At 39.9% G+C, this 25,108-nt stretch overlaps 1 protein-coding gene across 1 annotated transcript in view; it reads right to left on the bottom strand.

Annotated features, from left to right (window-relative positions):
- The window catches only part of ramp1 (receptor activity modifying protein 1), a 74,524-nt gene that overhangs the window by 25,737 nt on the left and 23,679 nt on the right, over positions 1–25,108 (bottom strand). The window lies entirely within an intron of this gene.

Here is a 25,108-nt window from a genome sequence, read left to right as displayed (position 1 = left end):
GAGCACTATAACCTGGTCGGGGGCTACGTTGGGGTAAAAGCACAAAAAAGCACTTAGAATTGAAAGCAGCTATGACCTTAAATGTTGTCGTCTCTTTTCGGGTGGCTGCAAACTAAAATGTTTCCCCGCTCGTGGGACATGATACTGAAACGCCATCTGCTTTTACGGTGTTAGGTATATCATTGCCTTACAAGACCCGACAAAACAAACACAGTAGAGATGACATGGCAACATTCAAAGCAAGTTCTGTTTTCTGTAATTGTCATTCACCAGGGGAGTGATGTTGGTGCTTGTTTGGAATAGGCCCCCCGCGACCGTGAACAGGATAAGCGGTATAGATAATGGATGGATGGATGTTGTGAAACAAATACATGCATGTTGTAAGTAAAGTAAGTATAATATTGAAATATTTAAAGCATTTCGTGTATGTCTTCTTTCTTTTTATAGTCTTCCTGTTTCCCTGCAGCCTCCACTTACTTTAAAACTTTCTTCACTTTCTTCTTCTTGTTTACTTTCTTTTTTTCTCTCCCTCGCTCTCTCTCTTTGATTTGTTTTATAATCTGCTGTTTTCCTGTTATACAAAACAGTGTGTTTCATCCATAGACTGTATAATCCCTCATTGGCAGGATTCTTGTTCCATTACAACTTCTCTCTTTCTCTCTCTCTCAATTCAATTTCAATGTAATTATGCTTTATTGGCATGAAAGTCAAGACAATATTGCCAAAGCATCAACAATATACCACATTCAACAACTGACAACAATATATACAACATTATAATAATATTAGAGGATCTCTCCTGTATATAGGCGTGCAATACACGTCTATATTTATGCATAATGTTGCAGTGCAGAAAGGAGAACGACATTCAGTCTGTGTGAATTTGAAGATAGGGAAAAACTGTCCAAAATAGATGTTAAAAATGATAAACAAATAACTTGTTTACATGTCTACGAAGAGTCTGGCTCATGCTGTGAGCAGAGTGGATGAAAAGGTTTATCTACAGAACTCTGATCAAACACTGCGATCACAGACCAAGATCAAGGGTGTGTGTTGGCAAAAGACACAAACATAAAGGAAAAGCAAGCCTGAGCTAGAGGGAGTCGCATTTCATTTGTGCAGATCGGATGTTTTTCATTCCAGGATTCATTTTCTTACAACTTGTTGTCCAACCTCAATGCTCAGTCTACACGGGACTTGTCTCATCTGGTGCCACTCTCATCATGATAACGGTGGTGATCAGTTGGACTCCTTTACTTTCCACTTAGCTACACAGTGGCTAAACCACTTCCTGTATTTACTGAATGTTGGCATTGAAGGTAAATTGTTTTGCAAAATTATCCAATAAGAACGTTACAGATATCTGGCTGTCTAAATATAACTGAATGAGAGTGTTTTAACAAATGACCACACACTTTGTTCTGGCGAGGACGGTGTTCCTTCTAAATACTCTTGTTTTAAACTGCAAAACAGATTGTCCAAGAGCAGATACAGTGTTTATCTTCTTATTCAAACAGAATGAACCACTCTAATGCCTGCTCTTTTTCACAGGCAGAGAATGTCTTCCAGAGAAAACAACAGAATCGGTTGTTCCAGAAAGAACCCCAAAGGGACACATGTTTTAGATTAAAGCGACCAAGCAGCCACTCAGTCATTATGACGAGAGCAAAGGAGGAAGTTGGTTAAAGTTTATTACAGAGAAACAAATTGATGGATAGTTGTGTTGGTCGCATTAACTTAACAAAGCTTTTACCCCAAGCACTAACTTTTCCACTTAAACTTTGCGACATTTAACAACTGCTTCATAGTTTTAATTGCCCACTTTAAGTTAGTGACAACTGTCTGTTCAAAATTCTGCTCAAGCCTGTCCTGTTGATTTGAATGCAGTGAGCCAGTGTTATCACACTCTTTACACAGAAATTGCTCACATTAAATTATAATATGCAAATTATATTATGCCATTTGACTGCAAACTTGATTCAATTACTCCTGACATTTGATAAAGCTTACAGTAACGGCTGGCTCTGGCTTGCCTTGGATTGGTCCTTGGTTATGCTGCTTTAGGATAAGACTGCCAGGGGACTTGGTACTCTGAGCTCCTCGCCCTCTCCATCTGTGACCATTCATTTTCCATTAATGCATGTCCCTAACTTTGTATCTGCTTTCTTGTCACGCTGGTTCCTGGGGATCATTGTTACGGACCGCCTGCTGCCAGGAGCCTGATCGACTGCCACTGCTACAAATATTATAATCAGTCATTTTCTATTAATATGTTTCTATTATTATATTTATCTTTATTATAGACATTATGATTGTTTTTGCTGTGCTTCTGTCTGTCTCTCCTTAACCAACCAACTTGACAACACGCTTGATGTAAAGTTCTTAAAGACCCCCTCCAGTGAACATCAAGTGTTTAACCTTCAACCTAAACATCTCCATGTGGTGTTCTTCATGTGCTACAAGACATATCAGAGACAGCGTAAGCAGTCATCGCCATGGCTGGGCCTGTCTGCTTTTAAACTGCAGTGTACCAAGGACAGGCTGAAAAACATGTTTGGCAGGTTTGAGACGTCACAAACCTAAGGAGCCAATCCCGTTAATGGATGAGGTGACGCTATGCATGTCATTATGTGCAACCTATGGCAAACACTTCAGCAATGTGTGAGCCAGCTGTAACCATCATTGTAATTTATACAAACTCACTACTGACCACTAATGTTAACGTTACTACTACTAGATAGTTAGTAGTTGTAGGAAGTTTCAGCAAGTTGCCACTAAACGATGGATACAGCAGTGGCAGCGCGCACAACTCCAATAATAAGTAACAAAGTATCGTTTCGGGTGCTTGGAAAAAAATGAATTTATTATTTCAGGCAGGGCATTTTATATATCTTAAAAGATGACTGGAGCTGGTCTTGAAGTGAAGACCTACTTGGCTAAATACTACAGTAAATAAATTTGGGATCAGCATCCAGTGACACCAAACCACTTTCAGAATATCAAACTCTAATTAAAAGAGCGAATATAAAAATGCTAAAAACAACTGCAGCTCTGTATATCCACCTTTTAAATGCATTCCTTGTGAGTAGGCTGGTTGAACCGTGCTAATGATAGCTCAGTTGCTTGCATGTTGGTTCATCAGAAAGGTGGAAGGACACAAGGAATTACCTGATGAAGTTATACATTTTTCCATAATTCAATTTTATATTCATCGCCATACACAATGCACCAGCCCTCACAGTCTTGTTTGTCTGATGTTGTTTTCTTTGTCTATTGTCTTATTTGCACAATTTCTTAGCACCTTGTCCCTGAGAAACAACATTTCGCTCAGCTGTATACCATGTGGGCTGCACGGAGCAGTGGTTAGGGCTGTTGCCTCACAGCTAGAAGGTCACCGTGTTTCTGTGTGTAGTTTGCATGTTCTCCTCGTGCATGCGTGGGGGTCAATTGGTGACTCTGGGTCCCGTAGGTGTGGGTGTAAGTGTGAAAGGTTGTCTGTCTCTATGTGTCAGCCGTGTGACTGACTGGCGACCAGTCCAGGGTATACCCCGCCTTTCGCAATGACAGCTGGATGGATGGATGTATATGGTGTATGTGGATGAATGACTTGACTTCGTGATAAGAGCAGTCTGTGCAGTGTATATTCAAGGTATTGATCTGTGTCGAAAACAGAATGAAGGGAGATTGTAGGTAATTATAGGTCTGTGATTACACGGGAAATCGATCATGAACAACGACCACAAGAACAATTCCGATTTAGAAATTGAATTGAATTGAACTTTGTATTTTAAATCCTTTTTTAGTGTGTGTCAGAGACAGGGGAAGAGATGACACACGGCAGGGGGCCGAGGATGGGAGTTGAACTTCAATTTAACCGGGAAGCTAAACCAGCACCCGCTTATGAAACATTCTTGTGAAGGCAAAAGGACCTGATTTCTTTCTTATTCAAATGCATGTTATTGCTATGTTGGAAAACGGGCATATTACACCTTTTGATTGATTGTTAATCTGCAGGGTAGACGTTAAGAAATTAAGCCTTTCAACAGGTCTTTTTCTTACTAAATGTGAAGCATTTTTTCCACATTCAGTTTAACTTTACTTTGACAGTCGTGTTATCCCTCTCTTTTAAATAAATGCATTGCTGCCAGGTTAAGATATGGGAGGACAGCAGCATGGAGGCCAAAAGCTTTCCATCAGGTTGTCTTCTAACACAAACAAAAAAGAAACGTAATTGTGGCTCCTGGTTGTGTGGAGACTTACTTATCTTACTGTGGTCAAATGGAAAAAATACATTTGTTTTCTACAAAGACACCTTCATTCTTATCTTTTCTCCTGTAACTTCACAAAAGAGTCACAATCCCAAACCATCTGCGTGACGGATTGTATTTTCCTGCTCATCATGACTCATCTTGAACATGTCTCAACTTGTCAAATCAATGTTACATACCAGACTGGAGAAAAGGTCATGATTTTCCCATTTCCTCCTCTAACCATTTATCGATCGGAGCAGAAACTAAAAATAATGCAGTGAGGCCACCTTTCAATCTGACATTAACTCAGGGTGTAATCACTGTCTGGAATATGCCTCCTCCCTCCACCATGTCTCAGATTTGATACAATGATAATGATGCTGAACACGGTAGACACCAGCGTGCATGTTCTCAGAGGTCGAGCATGTTGCCCTTTTGATTGGTGGATTACACCACTGGCTGCCAGTGATGTCATGTAAGGAAATAACAGTACTTTGTTACAGTACTCGAGTATTTTCTGGGAGAATTTTTACTTCATTGAGTTTTTATACTTTCACTTTTACTCCACAACATTTCCTAAATAAAAAGTGTATTTTTACTCCCATACATTCTGCGAGGAATCTCCGTTCCTCAAAATTAAATCCGGAGAAATTTGGTGGTCTAATGATTATGCTTCTTTAAAAACAAAAAATATAGCTTTAAATGAATGTAAACCAAGAGGTTAAAAACTGAGGGTGGCAGTAATGCAGCATTGTGGATCCTAACTGGCGTAAAACCTCGTAGAAGAAGTAGAAAAAGAAGAAGCAAGGTAAATCAAGTGCAAACGTGGAACAAGGGATTTAAGTCAGGTCCAGGCATGTCAGATGGAAGCAAGTAGCGTGTAGAATACCACTCGACTGCGATACTGGATGCATGATGGAGGCAGAGACAGCAGTGGTGTCGGCACCAGCTACTCCGGTAAAAGGTTATGGTGGTTATGGTGGTGGCGAAGACGGTCGGCGAACATCCCTTTAAGTTGTGAAGTCCTTATTTTTATTCAAGTGGCGATTTTTTAAGGTGGTTTACAGTTGAAATAAATGTACATTATTCTCTAAATTCTGACCACCTTCTTTTTTATTAACATCATTTACTTGTACTTTTACTTTCAATGCTTAAAGTTACTAAAAAATAAATTGGGAGAAATTTGGTGCTCTAATCATGGATTTTTTTGTTTTACTGAGAACACGGCTTTAAATGAATGTGAGAGGTTAAAAAACAAGGGTGCCAGTAATGCAACATCGTGGATGCCAACTGGCATGAAAACCTCTAAGAAAAAAATTAGAAGAAGAAAGGAAAATCAAGTACAGACATACAACAAGGGATTTCAAAGCGCTTTTAAGTCAAGTCCAGTTGACTTCGAAAGAGTAATACGGTAAGGGCAGTCTTTTTTAGCATATTGGACCTTTTAATTGAATTATTTTAAAGACACAATGCCTTACTCTTCTTTTTGACTTCACAGTATTTGATTTATTTCCTTGGAACTGGACCTATCATAACGCTGTCTGTGGATTATTATGTTGGTAATACATTATGTATAATTTTCCCTCTCACTGTGGAACCTTCTGTTAAATGGGCTAATCTCTTGCTCCCAGCTGCCTCTCACAAGGCTTCACTCTTGGAGTGAAGCCCACTGTGACACTTTTGAGTCTGTCACACTGGGCTAAATAAACTTGACTTGACGTAACCTGACTTGGCCCATGTGCTAAAACAGCTTCTGTAAATACAAACACACATATACAAAAACAAGAGCATATACTTGAACTCAAAAGCGTTCATAAGTAAGTGGATGATCTTTGACCCTGCTGATGTGTTTTCCTCTTTAGCCTCTCTGGGGCGTCCCCCAGAATGCACTGCTCTCTCCTTCAAGCAGCTAGCTTCAGGGGGCTATGTGTACTTTATCAGTTTGTGTGTAGTGTACATTTGTTTTATTGTGTGTGTGTGTGTGTGTGAGATAGAATTGGACAATCTGGCTATTTATATATTTTGCTCTCTCATCCTCATCATCCAAGATGCATAAAAAACGCAGAAAGAACAGCCCTAACACGAGGCACAGAGCTGCATATAATGAGAGAACTTCTCTATTTGGATTCTTTTCATTTGTTTATACTGCCAGAAAAAAACAAAATGACGGAGGAAAGATAAAGGAAGCAGGCAGCCACCATGTGTTTGAAATACTGTCTGTGTATGGAGATCTGTTCTCGTCTGTGTGCACATATTATCTTAGAAATATACAGCTGTGACTATGGAAAACGCTGGCCCACACTTAAATCTTGTTGCATACTTCAAAACTAATATATGGGATGTGTGCGCCCATACACTCAGCCCTATTTTACAGTTGTAATCTCCGTTTCGTTCTCTTTGGCACCTATGGCGGTAAACAATAATTGCAGGAGCACACTTCCCAGATATCCAGACAGTGTTGTATGTGTGACGTCCACGGCTGGCTCCAGCTGTAACACTTGATTTTCCTCACTAACGGTCTCTCTCAGATGCAGATCAGTGTGTTCAGATAATAATAAAAATTAAATGCAAACAAGTGTGCGTGTGCATACAATTGCAGACCACATCATTACAACTGAAAAAGCTGATCAGCCAAGAAGATTTGTTAAAATTGGTGGGTTTTTTTCACTGGGGGTTTTTAATTTCGTCTGCAGGCACAGCTGGGAATACTCACTAATTGATTTTATTCCCATCTTACCACAAATCACAAATTATGCTGCAGACTATGATGTGATTTTATTTGCATATATTTTCAATAGAAAAAGTTAAAGTAGATTCAATGCAGAGCACAAACCAACAGCAATAACAAAAAAGCATGAATTAAAATGTATCTTGTGCAATGCAGTTAAGTAAGAAGTTGTTCCTCATGAATTTCTAAGTGCTCCTCGGCAGCATCCTGCAGTAACACACACAGCAGCAGGGGTTGGCAAAGTAAACAAGCTCCTGAGAGAAAAATGCTAATTTCATTGCATCGCTTTTTGATGGCTTGATGAGGCACATTTGGGAGGGGGGTCTTGAAAAGTTCAAGTGGCGACCTCAGCAGGAGACATGTTGATGCCAGTGTAATGAGATTAAAGAGTCCTGAAGGATTTCATCTCCATCATGCAAATGTAGTCATTGACAATCCCGTCTCTCCTAATCGCTTTCCAATCTGGAGTAATTATTTCCTCTGAGGAACTCAAGCACCTCTAATAAGATTGGCCACAGATGAATTATGTTACACAATTATACCAAGGCGTCCGAATTGATCCTCACCCACCTGTGGTAATTTAGCTCCAATTAGTAAAAGAAAAAAAAGCCTAAATATAACAGCAGTATACAGCATAATGACTACCAGGTGATTAAGTCCTATGACATCTAATTCCCTCTAACTGCATCCCACTCCAAAGGTTTCCATTTCCATCCTGATTCCAAACAACACAAACACTTCCATCCCACGCATGCATGCGTTATTACACCCTCCTCCCATAATGTTACTTTCCTCTGCTAGATGCTGACTTCCCCTGTCAGCAACTGGCGAGACCAAGGGCACAGCTGAGAATCAGAAGTAAAGGTAAAAGAGATTCACTTCTGAATGTGAGAGCGAGACTCTTGATTGAAAGCTACAGCCTGCAGGGCGAGGGTCAGGGTGACAGAGCTAGCAGAAGTGTCAGTCCACTGTTTGGTAGCATTGCTAGCATGTCTGACTTTAAATCTGATGTTGTACCTTTTTTGAATATTAATGCAAATGCATCTCCATTATGTTACTTGAATGTTACATCTCTACTCTTCACATCCATCTATCCATCCATTATCTATACTGCTTATCCTGTTCAGGGTCGGGGGGGGGGCTGGAGCCTGTTCTGCTCTTAACATATGACATTTTTCATGCCAAGCAAAATTGTCCAGCAGTTCTGCTCAGAATCTGAGAACAGGAGACAGCTTAAGATCATTAAAGTAGAAAGTTTTATATGTTTTATCTGAGCCAATTACCACTGAAACTTGTCCTCTGTAAACTTCATCCATCCATTATCTATACAGCGTATCCTGCTAAGGGTCACGGCGGGGCTGGAAGCGATCCCAGCTAACACATAGAGACACACAACCTTTCACACTCACGCTCACACTGACGAGCAATATTCGAGTAACCCATTAACCTAACGAGCATGTCTTTCTAGCATGCAGAGGAGAACATGCAAACTCCACACAGAAAGGCCAGGAACCGTCTTGCTGTGAGGCGACAGTGCTAACTACCACGCTGCCCCCACTGTGATATTTCATCATTAAAAAAAACATCATGAGGCTAAAAAAATAGCATCATAATCACAATTTACTGAGCTTATAATGGTCAATCTGCAGTAAAAATGCAAGTGATTACTGTAATAGTCAATGTATAGGATGCACTTTAATACATTTTTTCCTCTAAAAAGTGGGCTGTGTCCTTTATACCGGTGCGACCAATATACCAGTATAAAATGGAGAGAGAGGTTTGTTATTGTGTTACAGTATTTTACCCAGACAATATTTTACCCCAGGCACTATCTGGTTGTTAAGTGGTGATGTCATATCTCTGCATTAAACTGTTTCCTGGTCCAAGCCTCTACAGTGTCTCCTATTTACAATATACTGCAGTGCTGTTTTCCTCCCTGTTTTAAGCTAGGAAAACTAACTTGATTGTTGCTAACGCTTTGTCACAGACATGCACCATCATGATCGCTATTGCAGCCGCCAGCCTCATAACAATCACCGTTACCGCTAGCTACAGCACTGGTAGCTAGCAGGATTGCAAACTCGACTTAGCAAAAACAGATGGTAGGCACATCTTACTTGTGAACATGTTTTTATTATAGCTATATAAAATATTTTTCCCTCTGGGATACCCCCAAAAACAGACTGCGTCTTATATCCTGGTGCGACTAATATTCTGGATGTTACGGTAAGCTTTAGTGCTAGCAGAGCTATCTTAAGAGCTAGCTTAACCCCATCACTCAAGTGACCCTTGTCTTAATGTTGTAGCAGTCGCTTTGGAGTCTTCCCATGATACTGTAGTATATAACACAATTTACATCTTTTAGCTTCGGGCTGTCACACTTGTCATAGTTGAATGTTTACTGCCAAATAAATAAATTTGGCTTAGCTGATGGGTTGTCGCCCACATCTCAGATATAACTGACTTCATTGTTGTCATTACAGATGGAAATTATGGCCACAGCCATAAAAAGAAAAGACCTCTGTCGCTAATAAATCTGAAATCTAAATAAAGTGACGCAGTACATGCTCTTCAGATCGACTAAACTGCCCCATAAATAATGAACTCTCTCCGAGTTTGGGCTGCAGCAGCTGTTCTGGCCTCAGATTCACAGAGGACAGACTGTTGGGTCTGTCTCAAAGTAGTGGCAGTCTGTTGAGTCACGAATGATCCAACATCCTGAAATTGTTCACACACTGCAGCCTATGACTCCTTCCAGTTTGCAAGTGCCAAACAGGCAAGAGGAAGGCAGATGTTTTCTGTCAAAGGCTAAGACTAATTAGGCAGCCAGATCTGATGTTCCAAATGAGCCTCCATCCCGCTTGGCTGCTGTTCTCTCTCACTGCCGTCATTTTCTCAATGATGAATCATAGAGAAGGAAATCTTCATCTCTGGCCTCCGATGGGAATTATTTTTGACCGTCATTACCTTGTCACCGAGTCAAACATCAAAACACCCACTTCCTCAACTTTTTAAATATGAATCATCTCCATTCACAGAATTGTAAAAGGGAAGGAGAAAAAGGGTTTCACATCCCACCTCTGTGACAGCTCAATTCAGATTCTGTCAAGTTACACAGGTTTTAATGCATATTTTAAAACCCACACATCTGAGCTCTTCCTGTACAAACTTACAAACTTGGTCTATTTGATGTTCAAGCTCAGAAAGGTTTCAGGGAGTCATCAGAAAAGCAGAACATGTTCCCATTTTATGCACTGAAGAACACCCCCATTAAACTCTTTGTGATCAGCCACTGGCTGCTTAAGCACCCAACAGTTTTTTCATATCCACATTACAGTTGAGCAACTCGTTCTTCATATCTTTTCTTTCTTGTACCCAGTGTACTGCACCTTTAGAAGCCATTTCTGTATGTGTTTGTGTAGAGCAGCTTTCTCCTCACAGATGAGACAGAAAGCAGTCAAAGCAGTATTTGTCCTCCTCTCTCGATTCGGTGTCTGCTCCAGGTCAAACTTTCTTTTTGGGTCTTAAAAAAAGACATTTTGGTATCCGGTATAACGCGATAAATCTGAGAGCTATTGCTCATGTAGCAGAAGAATTTATATTGGCAATTTGCCCGGTTAGTCACTGCTTGCCAAATGTTAAATGTGAAATAAAGATCTTGTTTATATGATGTGATTTGCCTTACAGTAAAATACAGTGCTAATTGTAGAGTAAAAAGAAAAACAAAATTAGGAACTACTTTTTTCAAAAGTTGGGTGAGTTGTATCAATAAAACAATAAGAAGTGGGTGACTTTGAAAAACGATCTAGCTTCAAACCTGCATTTGGAGACCTCTTTAATGTAATAGCAGAATTTGATTAAATAATCATCAACAAACTATGATACCAAGGTTATTTTTCAGAGTGCATTTGTCTCTGATTGGAAATTGAAAAGCAACTGAGTGATAACTAAAGATGTCTGATTCTGTCTAAAGTTTTCTGCATACTGAACTGTAAGGCACCAAATGCGTCATAATATCACCAATAGTCTAATCAACTAATAAGCTAATCACCTCAGCACTGTAGCCATGACCTTGTTTGAGTCATTTCCTCTCCTGTTTGTTCTGTAAAAGCAACAACATTTCGTTTTGTTCTCTCTCTATTCTCTCAATTGAGCAGGACTCAATAAATCAGCGGAGTGTAATGCACCTCAGAATGACTATGGAAACTGGGTATTCTTCATTTGTGGCATGTTCGCTCAGACTGATTGTGCACTTGAGAAGCCTTTCTTTCTTTACCTTTTCTCCACTTCTTCTTGCTAGAATGTCCCGCAGTCTGCCGTCAGTTGAAGATATCAAAAGAGAACCGCTTTCAAGACATGTGCACCCATAAACCCGGATATGTGTAAAAAAAAAAAGAAAAAAAGAGTTGAGGTTTGGTGTGTGTGATCAAAGTGGTGAGAACAAAGGCAGCACATCCATCTTACTTACTTACTTCCTGCTCCAAATAGAAGTGAAGTGACATATTGAGTGACACTTAGCACTGGCACTACATAATGCAATAAATGGTTCATATTTTTTTCATGTAAAATTATATAAAATTAAGTGAAAATGGGGACTTTGGGATCTTTGAGAAATACAGCCTTGATATAAATATCCAAGTCTTTTGACTTCATGTGACTTTATGGTGATAAATGGCCATTTTTCTCTCAGGTCATGCTCAGGGTGGGAATCTCAATGCTGTTATCATGATGCACTGCTGTATTCCAGGTTGTAAATCTGATAATAGTTATCATTTTAGCAACTGAAACAACATTTGATAGTTAAAATCTGGAGGGACATTGGGTCATATTGAAGCAAAACAACCTTTTTGATAACCCATTGGCTACCGTTAGACAACAGCTAACATAAGAATTCAACCAGCTCCAAGCTAGCTATTAAATAAATTCCTAGCGAACATTTACTGACAATTAAAGCTACCAAATGGTAACATTAGCTTTTAACTACTTCATAGTTTATGGTGAAGTTAGCTAGAGAGAGGCTAAATGCTAACATTAGCTGTTCTCAAAGCGAAGCTCAATGGTTCTCAAACTTTTTTGGGCCAGGGACCCCTTTCCAGGGAAAAAAATTCCAAGGACCCCTAATCGTAACACCGATTACACATATGCTTGCTTCCATTTACACTCTTAGATGCCATTGGAACTATTTGTGTTGTCATTTTTTACACTGTCCCAAGCATAACTTCACACATTTCAACCGCCGCTGGAAGTACGAGCTCTTATGCAATTGTGTGTGACTCCTTAGCTTTAGCAATATATTGAGCCACCAAAGAAGAAGCCTTTTGTGCTTTCTCTGAAGTTGTGGCCGTGTTCACCATCTGTGTTTTCTGGCGGGTGTATTACTCGCTGTTTTGTTGGAAAAATCTCTTGCTTTGTCCATATATTCCAGGTGCTTTGTAATCAGATGTCACTTTAGCTGGGCTGGCTTCATAGCTTTGTTTGCTAGCACCTGAAGACACAAGGCACATTTTGGTCTCCCATCACTGTTCTCAATAAAACCAAACTCTATACTAGTTTGGGCTTAGCATCACTTGACAATGTGGACTGATTCAAGTATTTATCCATGCTTGCCAGCTAGCTAGCTCGCTAATAAGCCAAGCTAAGAAGCTGCAGGAACGGTTTGTTGCGATCTGAGTTGAGTGATTCACGACAGATTGACGTGATGTGTCACAATCATAGCAGTTTCTATTGATCCAAAGCTCACATGTGTGGGAGCGATGGACACAATGCGCTTGTTTCATTGGCGCAAATAGTCGTCATCTGTAGACGTTTTTAATGATACAGCACAATTCAAATGTATTACAAATTTATTCAAAGTATTTCACGGACCCCCAGGGGTCCCAGAACCCCACTTTGAGAACCACTGCCGTAACAGATTTCCCTTCAGGTTTAAACTCTCCATTATCTTTTTAATTATCTTATTAATCAAGAGACGTTCAAAAATAATGATTCATCTGATATCCTTTGTTTTTTTAGCCTTTGCAAACCTGAAATACAGCAGTACAGCATTTGAAGAGACTCATATGGCTGAAAACTTAAAGCTACTGTGAGGAACTTTCAGTTTGTGTTGATTTTGGTGCCCCCTGTGGACAAGCCGTATCTCTTATCTCTTTGCTGATTTTTACCTGTAGATTGTTAAATGGTGGTTTTTAACAGATGTCATCCTGTTTCCTGTCATATGTATCACTCACTTTAAATATATGCCCTGAAAATGTAAACAAAGGCGGCATGCAGCTAACCATTTCATCTGACACCTACCCCCCGCCAGCGTTTTCAGGCATTAAAAAGAACTATATAAAAATAATCAATGGTTCGTGGTTTGCTTTTGTAGGTCATATAGAGTAATAGGAATTAATTTCAGTCTGTTTCATAACCAGCAAAAAACTTTTCACAGCAGCTTTCACTTCTAGCGCCGTCCCGGGTGGCAGCTTTCTGGAGTCGCTCTTTGCATTAACCCATACACTTTATATTCTATATTTTATTATCACTTAGCCTATATTTGAGTTGTTTTTTTGCATTTCCTTAATTTGTACTGCATTTTTGGATCTGGTACTATAATTTCCCTTGGGATTAATAAAGTTCTATCTTATCAGTCCATCTTTGGGCTGGAATCTTTATTTTTAAACAGTGCATAACAGACATTGCATAAAATGCACACGAATGATGTATTGCAAGCAATCAAATGATTTCGACTTCATTATTTATGCAATAGGTGCAATGGTCAATTAACCAATGTTCTGACAACTTGCCCTACCCTACTCATTTGACATTAAATAATGATGCAATGTAAGCAACAAAAAATGCCATACTCATTTTTTAATCCAAATGTCAACTCCTGAAGGCTAAGTGAGGAAAGTAATTCTACCTACCAGTTCAAGTGCTATCAGAGACCAAACACAACTACTGATATGTTTAATGGCTGTTTATTACAGATGGATATAAATGAGCTGGCTAAAAGTGACTCACTCTTACTCTATCTCCGTCTAGCAAGCTGTTTAAGTCTGATGAATTAGTGAAGAGGAACGCTAACAGTGCATCAGCTTCTGTCATTGCATCGTGTTACAGTGTTACCTCTAGCACTGTCACTTAAACACACACACACACACACACACACACACACACACACACACACACACACACACACATTAATTATTTCCTCCAAACCTGCTGTCTGTAATTGCTAATCAGACAGCTGGAGACCCAGGGGATGAATTTCACTTACTAACAACATCCCTGAAAGTATTCACATAATTAAATAGCGAGGCAGAGAGAGCGACGGAGGACAGATTTCCCTCAAAGAATGAAAACGAAATGAACACTTTATCCCCTTGATGTCTCAGTGCTTGTCTAACTTTATTGGAACCCATCACAACACACACACACACACACACACACACACACACACACATGCAAGTCCTATCCTCTATCTATGACACAGAGAATTGAAATGGCTATGAAGCTAAACAAGCCACTCTGCCTCCCAGGTACTCTTAGAGTTATTATTAAAGCTCCAGGCACGCTTCACTGCTATGTGTCACTGCCTCTTGAAGACGGCAGCACAAATAAGACACTGAATTTGAATACAGCCTGGAGTACCTGGTTTGGCTCAAGATGAGAGGAGACATACAAACACAAACACACACAGAGAAGCTACCAAAAGTGGATGGAATATGTTTTTAATGGCCATGGGTAACACTAGGATATAGCAGTTTTTTCCGCTGCCCTTAAAAATTGTTGTGCTTTGCCCAAGCAGAAAGTATGAATTCAGGTGGTTTACAATTTCTTTTTCATACAGACATTATTTACTTATTAAATAAGCACAAAAAGACAAGACAAAATAATGGACATGGAATCGACAGGCCTGAAACTAGCCGTGCTTTGTCACAGGGCAGATTGACAAGCTACAAGTTCTGGCAGCTAGCGTTAGCCTGCATAGCTGGGCCTGCAGTACTTTACAGAACTAAACAAACACGTTAACATGGTTAAGAATGTGATGTAAATATTTGTTGGAAATTTTATGATGTTAAATTACTCCATTAGCCAGTCTGTGATAAACATTAAAGGTAAAAAAAAAATATTTATATGAAAGGTAAATATGTTAGCTAACAGGTGCTAAACTACATATTCATTATCATTACAAAATTCTTTCTCCATTAACAAAATATTATTGTCCTGGAGAACACACAAACTGCTAGGTTGTATTATACTGTTGGATAACACACTGTTAAGGATGCAGAGCAAATGTAGGGATAATGAGGATAGCATGTTTTTAAATATAAGCTGTGTCCCAATCCAGGGGCTGCAGCCTTCGAAGGAGGCGGTCCACCGAGGATGCTCCATTCAAAGCCTGCGTAGACTGTTAAAGCCGGACTGAAATGAGATGGTCTGGCCTACCCGTGCGTCACTAAAAGCCGCTCCTGTCACCTAGCAACAGGTAGCTAGCGGGCTAACTAGCTAGCATAATTAATGTCACGTAAGTTGACCAATTATTTTAAAGATAGTTTGTTTCAAGGGCCCTTTCGTTCTCTTCGATTGAGATGAAAGCAAAAACGTTTACATTTTAAAGTGTATTCCTCGGCGGTTTAAAAGTCCGCCATTTCGTTTGGACCGCGCGCAATGAATCTTGGGATACGTTGGGCCGCGAAAGATGCACCCGATGGATCCTTCACAACCCGGGAAACGGAGGACGCATTTGTCGGCCGCATTCTGAAGGAGCCTTCGAAATGGGACAGCCTTCAACACGCTTCTGTGACGCAATCAGCCTTCAAATACGGCCTTCGAAGGCTGCAGCCCCTGGATTGGGACACAGCTATAGAGCCACAGAATTTTAAGAGAACTGGAATTGTTCTGTAGATTTACTGTAGCAGAAAGTCACCTCAACTGCTCACAAAGAGTTGTGGTGGAACTGCCAAGGAGAGAAAAAGCAGTATAAGCTAACTATTCTGAAAGGATAGAAAAAGTAAAGAAGAATAAAAAGGAACTGGCAACAAAGTACACTGACATTAAACTGCTGAATACTGCTGCTACGTGAGAAACAACTCAAAGATATGTTCACTGTACAGCTGTATGCCTGAAGATATTAGTACTGGCAAACACTCTGCATCTTGTAATGTGCTACCCAGTGATGTAACTCCTCTGTCCATGTGCCCACTGATGTCAAGGTGTAAGTTACGTGTGAGAATTGGGACTTGGCTTCAGAACCACATTAAGTCAGTGCGTGACATAATGAAGTCTCTCTTCCCACAAACTGCAGGTGTCTTTAATTGTTTACTGGAGTGATGGTGTCTAATCACATTCTTTTATTTCAAGATAGGTGGAAATAAACCTTGTGAATTTATTAAACACAGGTTTACTGTTACTGTTGGAAACGGGGACTTGGCAAGAATTAAAAACCAGGAACCTTGGGTGTTTATTGAGATCCTGTTCCATTTTCAAACAATTGTAGAGATTAATGTTGCTGAATTATATGTAATTATATAATCAGGACCAAAAGAGGGGAATTTTTTGCCCCTCTATTTTGTATGGATTGAAAAAATGAGATAGAACATGTCAATCAGTGAGCTTTCGAGTTGCTTGTAGGTGAATTCTATTGTTGTCTGGACAAATCAATGGAAGCTTTTCCCCTGGTTACACTAAGTGCATTTCTAAAATGGTGAATTTTTCCTTTAATATGGTGAGACTTTTGTAGAAATGTCATAAATGCCTTAGACACAGCTCGGTTGATGAAAAAGTAGAGCATCTCTTTAATATGTAGCCATAGCAGGGACAGGGATCACAGCACAGCTTCATGCACTTTGGGCGGCTGTAGCTCAGCGGTGGAGTCGATCGTCTTTCAGTTGGAAGGTTGGTGGTTTGATCCCCAGCTCCCTCAGACTACATGTCGAAGTGTCCTTGGACAAGACACTGAACCTCAAATTGCTCCCGGTGGCATAACTGTCTCTGTGTGAATGTGATGATTGATTAACAGTTGGACACTTGTACTACTACCTAGTGTATTGAGTGAATGTGACATTTGGTGTAACAGCAGCTTTGAGTGGTCGCAAGACTAGATAAGCGCTATATATAAGTACAGTCCATTTACCAATTTACCATTTACTCAAAGAGGAGAAACGCTACATTTAGCTTAGCACAAAATCCATTGACAGGCATAAACATACTTTACACTCATGAAAATTCTGACTTACTTTCTGATTGACAAACATTTAGCTCTTTCCGGAGACGATGAATAAGGTTTGAGAGAAAGTGGTAAATGAGTGATTACTCTCCTCAAAATCATCCATTATCTCTTTGCCTATATAGGAAAGTATGTAAAATCATACATAATACAAGTATGAAAACAGGAAGAACGGCTGGAAGTGCAGGGTTATTCAAGACAATGAAGATAACAATCCATGCATCCATTTATTATCTATACAGCTTATTCTGTTCTGGATCTCAAGGGGGCTGGAGCCTATCCCAGCTGTCATTTGGCGAGAGGTGGGGTCATTGATTAGTCAATCACAGGGCTGACACATAGAGACAGACAACCTTTAACGCTCACATTCACACCTATGGGTAATTTTTGAGTCACCGATGAACCTAACCCTAACCCTAACTGGGATTCGAACCAGGAACCTTCTAGCTGTGAGGCAACAGCGCTAACCACTGTGCAGCCTAAGATAATAATGGTTGATTGAAAAAACATAGTTCTTTTTGATGTGTTAATTGATTTCTATCATATCTTTGATCATATATCATATATTGCTCGATAAAGTGCAGGATCCGCAGACAGTCATAATAATAATGTACATTTTAACCCAAGGGTCCTTTACATATTACACATAATATGATAATGAATGCACTAATTAAGGTGTCAGCTGTTGTTTCCATTATAAATCAGTTATTTATGACTCCATTTTTGACCTTAAAAATAATTATTCCTAGAACTTCTTTGTTCGCTTACGTGCACTCATGCAACCCCTCCCTGAAGCTGTATATATAGAGTCTTAGATGACTGTAGTGGGGATACGAGTGGAACGATATCAATGAAGAGGTTTCAGTCCGTAGGCTGAGAGCTCGGTATCACTGTTTTGAAAAGTGGTGAAAAAACCCCTCATCTAAGCTTATCCCTATGTGGCTCTATCTGTCCTAACTGGAACTAATCGGCCCTCCTAGACTTATCAAACCATATTTTATCCCCTGCATCAGATCAGACAAACAAGGCTCAATAATAAATGATTTCATGGTTTCCCTCATATCAATATGATCTGGAATAAAAGAGATTTTTATCACAGGGATTAGTCTCTGGGGACTGTAAGCTATCCCAATGTAAAACCCCTTTAATTGCATTTATAATGGATTTGGTATTTAATAAAGACTGCAGTGAGAGAGGGAGAGAGAGTGGGAGAGAGAGGCTGCTGCAGTGTAATTGGTTTGAAAAATATCTCTGTAGAGTGGGATGTCCCTCCAGAACAACAGAGTGAAAGACTATCTGACAAAGACAGATAGAGAGAACAAATGTAGCAGGGCCGGTTGAAACTTGCTTAGGTTTGCATGGAAAAATAAAGGCAGATGGTGGCAGAAGAATATCTCTAACATATATATTTAAGAGGCACTCATAATAAAGCAGACACGCAAACTAAGTAACTAACTAAGAGTGCCAATGCTTCAAATGCTTCATCTGAACCACAGATAAGGGGGTAATTGAGGGCAGGTCTCAATCACATTTAAAAGAATACTTTCATATTGATTTATTCGTAAAAGTCTGACCTAACAGTGCAGTGTCATCTGTCTGTCCTTTGCCTTAAGTTATAAAAGATTAGTAAGAGCAGTAGCAGCAGCAGGAGGAGGAGCAGTAGCAACAAGTGACCTCAAACTTTTTCTACCCTGCCTGTGAGGCTGCTTGTCTGGGTTTAAAAACGGCCTGAAAAAGAATACCTGCAGACACAGATTACAAATGTGATACATTCAGTGTGCAATTTTGGGTCAGCACTGTGGTCCAGAGGGAGGAGATAATGCATCCCAGGCTGTTTGGTTACTGTCAGAAACACCAGAAGAAGAATAGCTTGTGCCTTTAAGCAGTTAAGTAACAACAACAGCTGAGCTAGCTAGCTAACAATTATCCATAGACTGTAGTTATTTACACCATAGACTGTATAAAAAAGATGGACTACATGACAGCTCCCTAAAACAGAAGCCCAAACATGTCGAGCGCCCCCTTCTGACTGGCTGCAGTATAGGTTATAAAGCCCGCCTCCTCCATGTTAACAGATGGGACATGGGTCAAACTATAAAATCAAAATACAAGCCAAATAATATTTTCTCAAACATGGTTTCTGTCATTATTGTTAGTTCTATGCATAGAAATTTATGTCCAAGTTTGTTGTTAATGAGTTATTTGATGCTGTAAAAAGGATGATTGACAGCTCTGTTGACAGATCCGGCTCCTGCAGCCGATCTGTTCTGGATTAGCAGAGTAGAGGAGGAACGGCGAGAGGAGACGTGACTAAAACAATCACTACAGTCATTGAAGTTTCCATATCTGTGAACGTCTGCTTCAGACCAATATAAGAAGCTGTTCTGCTGTTCAACACACCGATGTGAGGGATCCTTGGCTTTATTTTCCGGGAAAATTAGGGGTGTTTTGGTTAGCAGAAGTGGCTACAGTGGCTCCACCCACAGATGCACAACTGCACAACTCTGGCTCCAAAGGATGTCACCATCGCAAGATGGCAGTGCCCGTCACGGGGGCTATTTTGGCATCAGTTTCGTACAATGGGAGCAGATGGAGACGTGTCCTCCAACTTCATTGAATTACACTTAGATGCAGGAAAGCTTTTACTTCTTAAAAGACGGATGCATTTCCACCTTTATAACATTCAGCTAAAATTGGATTCAAGTCTGTCCTGAATGCTTCCATTTAGCTCTGCTGACATCTGATAGCTACCTGATCCAACTAAGTGACTAACTGTATATGTGGTCTTTGATATTGATTCTTAATCTGCAAACTTTGCACTCTGTGAATTTCACTACACACAGTTTGCCTGTCTTTCTTTAGTCATAATATGTCCAATCCACTAAGCTTTCTCGGCCCACTGCGCTCCTAAAATAGTTTTTAATACTTTTAAGCTGAAAATGAGCGCTTAGCAGTCACAGCTGTAACTAAGTCCGTCAAAAATAGCTGAGAAGTCATGCCTCCCCATTACACTTGAGATCTGTGGACACGGTGCATAACTTCAAAAAGCAATTCAAGACCCACTTGCTTAAACTTTCCTTTATTTTATGTTATTTTCTCCATTGTATGGTGCCTGTTTTCTGTTTCTCACCTCTTTTTATTGTGACAGACTTCTGCAGTAGACAAAGGATATAAAATAAAAACTAAAATACTTTATTTAAAGAAAAGCATAATCAGTTCTTCGAAAACTGACACTCTGTAATTGATGCTAATAGATTCACAAATTGTCCATGCCATGCCTTTAATTGAAACATGAAAGCAGCAGACATCAGGGAAAACATGTCCCTGACACTCCCTAATTGACCGACAGAAACCAGTGTGTGTGTGTGTGTGTGTGTGTGTGTGTGACAGCTCACACACTACAAACACTGCAGACACATACACTACACATCCCTTTCCACCCACACACAAAAACACACTGTATATGACAATTAGTGAAGAGGTGCTGTGTGTATCCTTGTGTGCCTTTAACATCTATCATTGTCAAGTTGAGTCCCATCCATCAGCAGCTGATCATTATAGCGAGGGGGCTTTCAGCACGGATAGAGGTCTGGCCTGGCCGGGTCTCTCTGGTATCAGCATACAATTAACGTATGAAAAGGCAACAACAATGGGATGAGCTGCAGCACCACTGTGGTGTGTTATCTACAAAGACCAGAGGGCAGGTATCAGGAATATGCTGTGATACATGATTTTCTTTAGGAATAAAAACATTCTTATCTTCTCAGCAAGAATCGCCCATAAATCTGAACATTTACGAAATCTATATTTACTTTCTGCAACTTTTATCTTCCAGAGCAATTATACAGGTCACTGCTATGAATATGGAGCGTTCTTCCTCTTTTCTGTCTGTAATTGGCCTTGTCAACAAAGCCTGGAACCCCGACCGACACACCCACACTGACGCACCTGCAGTATCATCCCACACCATGGCCACAAGATTGATTATACAAGTAAACTCTCCATGTCTGACCTGACTTTAAATATTTATTTAGTCTGTATTTTGCACACACTGTCCTCTTCTTTTTCAGCATGGTACACATCTTTTACTGTAAATGTTTAAGACTCAACTTTAACAGAACTTTAGTTTTTCTTTACACTTATAGAAGCTGCTTTCCTGAAATCTGACACAGAATTATAATAACAGTAAGAGACAGCGGAACTCTGGGGTCTGGGTCAAAGCAAAAAAGATGATCTTTTGCATCCTAATTATCAAAAACGGTATTGTTCCACATTAATAAAAATGTTAGCAGTAGTCACATTAGATTTCTCCTTAAACACATTACTACTGTATAAACGTGATCAATTTTAGGAAAAATCTGACTTAATAATGGGGATACAACAAATACAGGTGCCAGTCATGAGGGCTAACTGACAGTTTTGATTGACATATTCTGGTCATCGTCATCATCTAAACACCAAATGAGGGAATTGGTTAATAATGATGTTCATCTCTCCAGTAGAGCTCCAATGTAAATTCTATGGAAGAAGCTGGTTTGGAGGCATGTGATGGCACGAAATTAAGACAGTTGATGTTTTTTATTCATTTAAACTGGCATGATTCAATGGATGGGAATGTTAGTCTTTCTGTCTGTTGGTGCTTATTATATCTTACCAATGATCTGTGAATTTCTGTGACATTTTGAACAGACACAATAACAGAAATATAAAGGTATTTTGTCAGTTTTATTATTATTTTCAGTGTTACATAACATTACTTTAAAAAGTAACTTGTTACTTTACTGCGTTACCTAATGAGAAAAGTAACGTGTTAGATTACTTTTGCATTACCAAAATGAAACCCCCTTTGCGACTCTTTACACGAGTCGGTTATGTTGTTAGGACGGCGTGTAGCCTGCTGTACATCTACCTTTGAATGTATTGACTCAACCATCATTGCGTAGCCTCGTTTACAGCCCATAATCTGTAAGTCTGCAGCCTAATAACAGGAATGACAGACGCAATATAACCTTTACAGCTCTTTATTCTGCCAACAATCTGAGAGTGAACTGAGATGTATACAGTATTAGGCACAGCTGTTTCAATGACAACAACACAACACAGGCTCTTAGTCCCACCAGTGTTGTGGAGCTGTGTTCAGCTGCAGATGCTACTTCAGAAGTAGAGCTCTTCACAGCTGACAAGCACTTATCCTCCAGACACAACTTACATTTCACCGCCATGTTGTTCTTGCCCCTTTCGCCCAAAAATTCTAAATGTGAATATTTCCACGAAGTAAAAGCTGTCCTCTCTGCCATCTCGCTAGTTCACTTAGCTACGCATGCGCACTGACACAACTGTAGGTTTACCTTCTGCTGGTGAGCAGCTAACTGCCAAAAATGTAGGAGATAAATAGAAACAGTGCTGTGGCGACAAAAGGAAAAGAGAAATACAGAAATTGTTTTTCTAGTAACGGATTACTTCTGATGAACTAAATAACAGATTACATGACTTGCAGAACTAGCGCGTTATGTTACTCTTTACAACAAAAGTAATCCGAGTACTCTAACGGATTCTATTTGAAGAAATATGCGTGGGTCAACTTTAATTTATTATTATTAGACAACAGATTGGCATCGTTAAATTGTTCCAAATAAGCTTTTAACAGTTCTTGTGGATCCATGAATACTGATGGAGTCCCAATGCCTTAAAAGCCTTCATGAGGTGTGAGCCAAAGCCACTGTTGCAGCTTTAACTGCTGTCTTTGTGGATTAGTTCAGTTAAAATCTGCTTTACAGCCTAATTAAGTTCCTGTTGTTTAAATAGCACCTCTCCCTTTTACCTGACCCAGTGTCAACTCCTTTTCTTCACTGTCTTAAAAATAACTTCAAACTCGTGAAAGAAACCAAAAGCAGAGTTAAAAATAAGAATAAATACTTCAATCAGAGCAGCAGCTTGAGGCCCTCGCAGTCTGAGCTATCAAAATGAGGGAAATTTTAAGCATGTGTAGTCTGAGTGAACCCAGTTTGGTTATGGTGAAGGTGTGCTTCAGAGACAATCTGCTGCCAGAGAACAGATTTTGTAAAGACTGATTCGGTGCACAAAGAGAACAAGCAGCAACGACAAGTGGATGGTCAATTGAGAGGCATCATTTGAGCAGGTACCTAACTGATTTCTAAACACCCAACAAGGTCTCTGGGTAAAAACAGACTCATGATTGTCGACAGACGTCTTAAACCTCATGAGGAATTGTGTCACAGGATTTGACTTAGCAGTAAGACTTCCTTTGAGTGCTCGCAATCTGAGAAAACAGCTGGAGGAAACAGAGAGCAGATTCTGAGCTCAGCGCACACTAACTCAGACGTGTGCCCTAAAAACTGTTTTCTTAACCGACCTGTCTCTGTGCGCTGAAACATCTTGAGCTACAGATTGGAAAACAGCTTCAATCTGTTGTGTTTTCACTGAGTAGTTTAGGTTTAATTGAAGTGTACTCAAGTGCACCTGGATTTATACACTAGGCAGGTGTGCATAGGTGTGCATTTCAATGGTAGGGAGAGAGAAGCTATCAGAAAAAGAGGTGATTTGGATGAGCACACACAACGTACACACTGGAAATGCAGGCCGAGGCACACATGCATCCACTTGGATTGGCTGGTATGAGCAGTCGTACACAGGTCCACAGACAGAGCGTGCGTCAGAGCGGGTTTGATTAGAGCCGAGCAGAGGCATGTTGAGGCCGCTGAGGTGAGAAAAAAGGCCTCAGCGCTGTCAGGTTAATTTAGAAGCTGAGAGAGAAAAGAAACAAGCTTCCTGGCCCGCTGTCAGCACATACATACATGCGATATATCTCCATGTACTGTCGAGCTGTCGTCACTGAAATTTGGTCACTACTTGAGATGACAATGAAGTGACGAGGATATTTCCAGTTCTGTCAGCCTGGTGGTTTATTTTCATAACCTCACCTACTTTTCCCCTCAAGGCTTTTTTGATTTGGATATATGTTTAAGTTTTAATTTGAAAAATCCATCGTTTTTTTAACAAATTAACTCTAGGTTTGACACATTAATAGTTCCAATTAATTTGAATGTACCATAAAGTGTAATTTTTAACGTCATTCACAGTGCTTCAGCTTCCTAACTTGCTAACTTCATAAACTAACTACCTTCAGATGTGTCGTCACAGTAGTGGCCTTTCACAAACTCAGCCATACCTTTATCAATGCATGTATGTATGTTGTAGAGTCTAAAGTGTTCCCACACACTTCTTTTGTTTCTAGTTTGCTTCCCTTATTACTTGTTCAGCTTAGCAGCTGTGGCTCTGACGTAAAGTGAGTTGCCCTCTGATCATAAGGTTGGTGGCTCGATCCCCACCTCCTCCAGTCACAGAAGCATACTCACGGAAGCATAGCTTGCAGGGTGTGAATGAGTACAGTACAGCAGTACAGTAGTGTGTGTGTGTGTGTGTGTGTGAATGTAACATGTAGTGTAAAAGTATTTTGAGTGATCGGAAGACGAAAAAGGCACAAAAAGTACAGTCCTTTTATTATTTACTCAGCTTAATTATATCCTACATTTTGGTAAAAAAATAGAATTGTTTTCTGTAAGCAAGTTTCTGTGGCGCTGATCAGAGTTAAAGAGTCATTCTGCCATCATTTTGTGTACTGTATTATTTAAGGGTCCTTTAGTTTTATGCTAAATAAAGAAAATCATTCATACAAATTTAAAGAATCCAGAACCCATTGCATTTTTCCCTCAAAGCGCCACAGCCATTACTGTGATTTGTGCTGTTATTGGTGGTGGCAGCTTTACACGGCAAAAAGAGATTGATAAAGATCACACGGCCAAATGCTTCTTTAGTTTTATTTTCTGATTTAAATTGCTTGAGGGAATTTGCTGTAAACATCACTTAACAGAGAGAGTCAGAGGTCATGTTAAGTATACT

This window comes from Semicossyphus pulcher, unplaced genomic scaffold, assembly GCF_022749685.1.
Source record: "Semicossyphus pulcher isolate SPU_LCO1_2020_fin unplaced genomic scaffold, fSemPul1.0.p SCAF_15, whole genome shotgun sequence".
NCBI lineage: Eukaryota > Metazoa > Chordata > Actinopteri > Labriformes > Labridae > Semicossyphus > Semicossyphus pulcher.
This window is presented reverse-complemented; position numbering and strand designations above follow the sequence as displayed.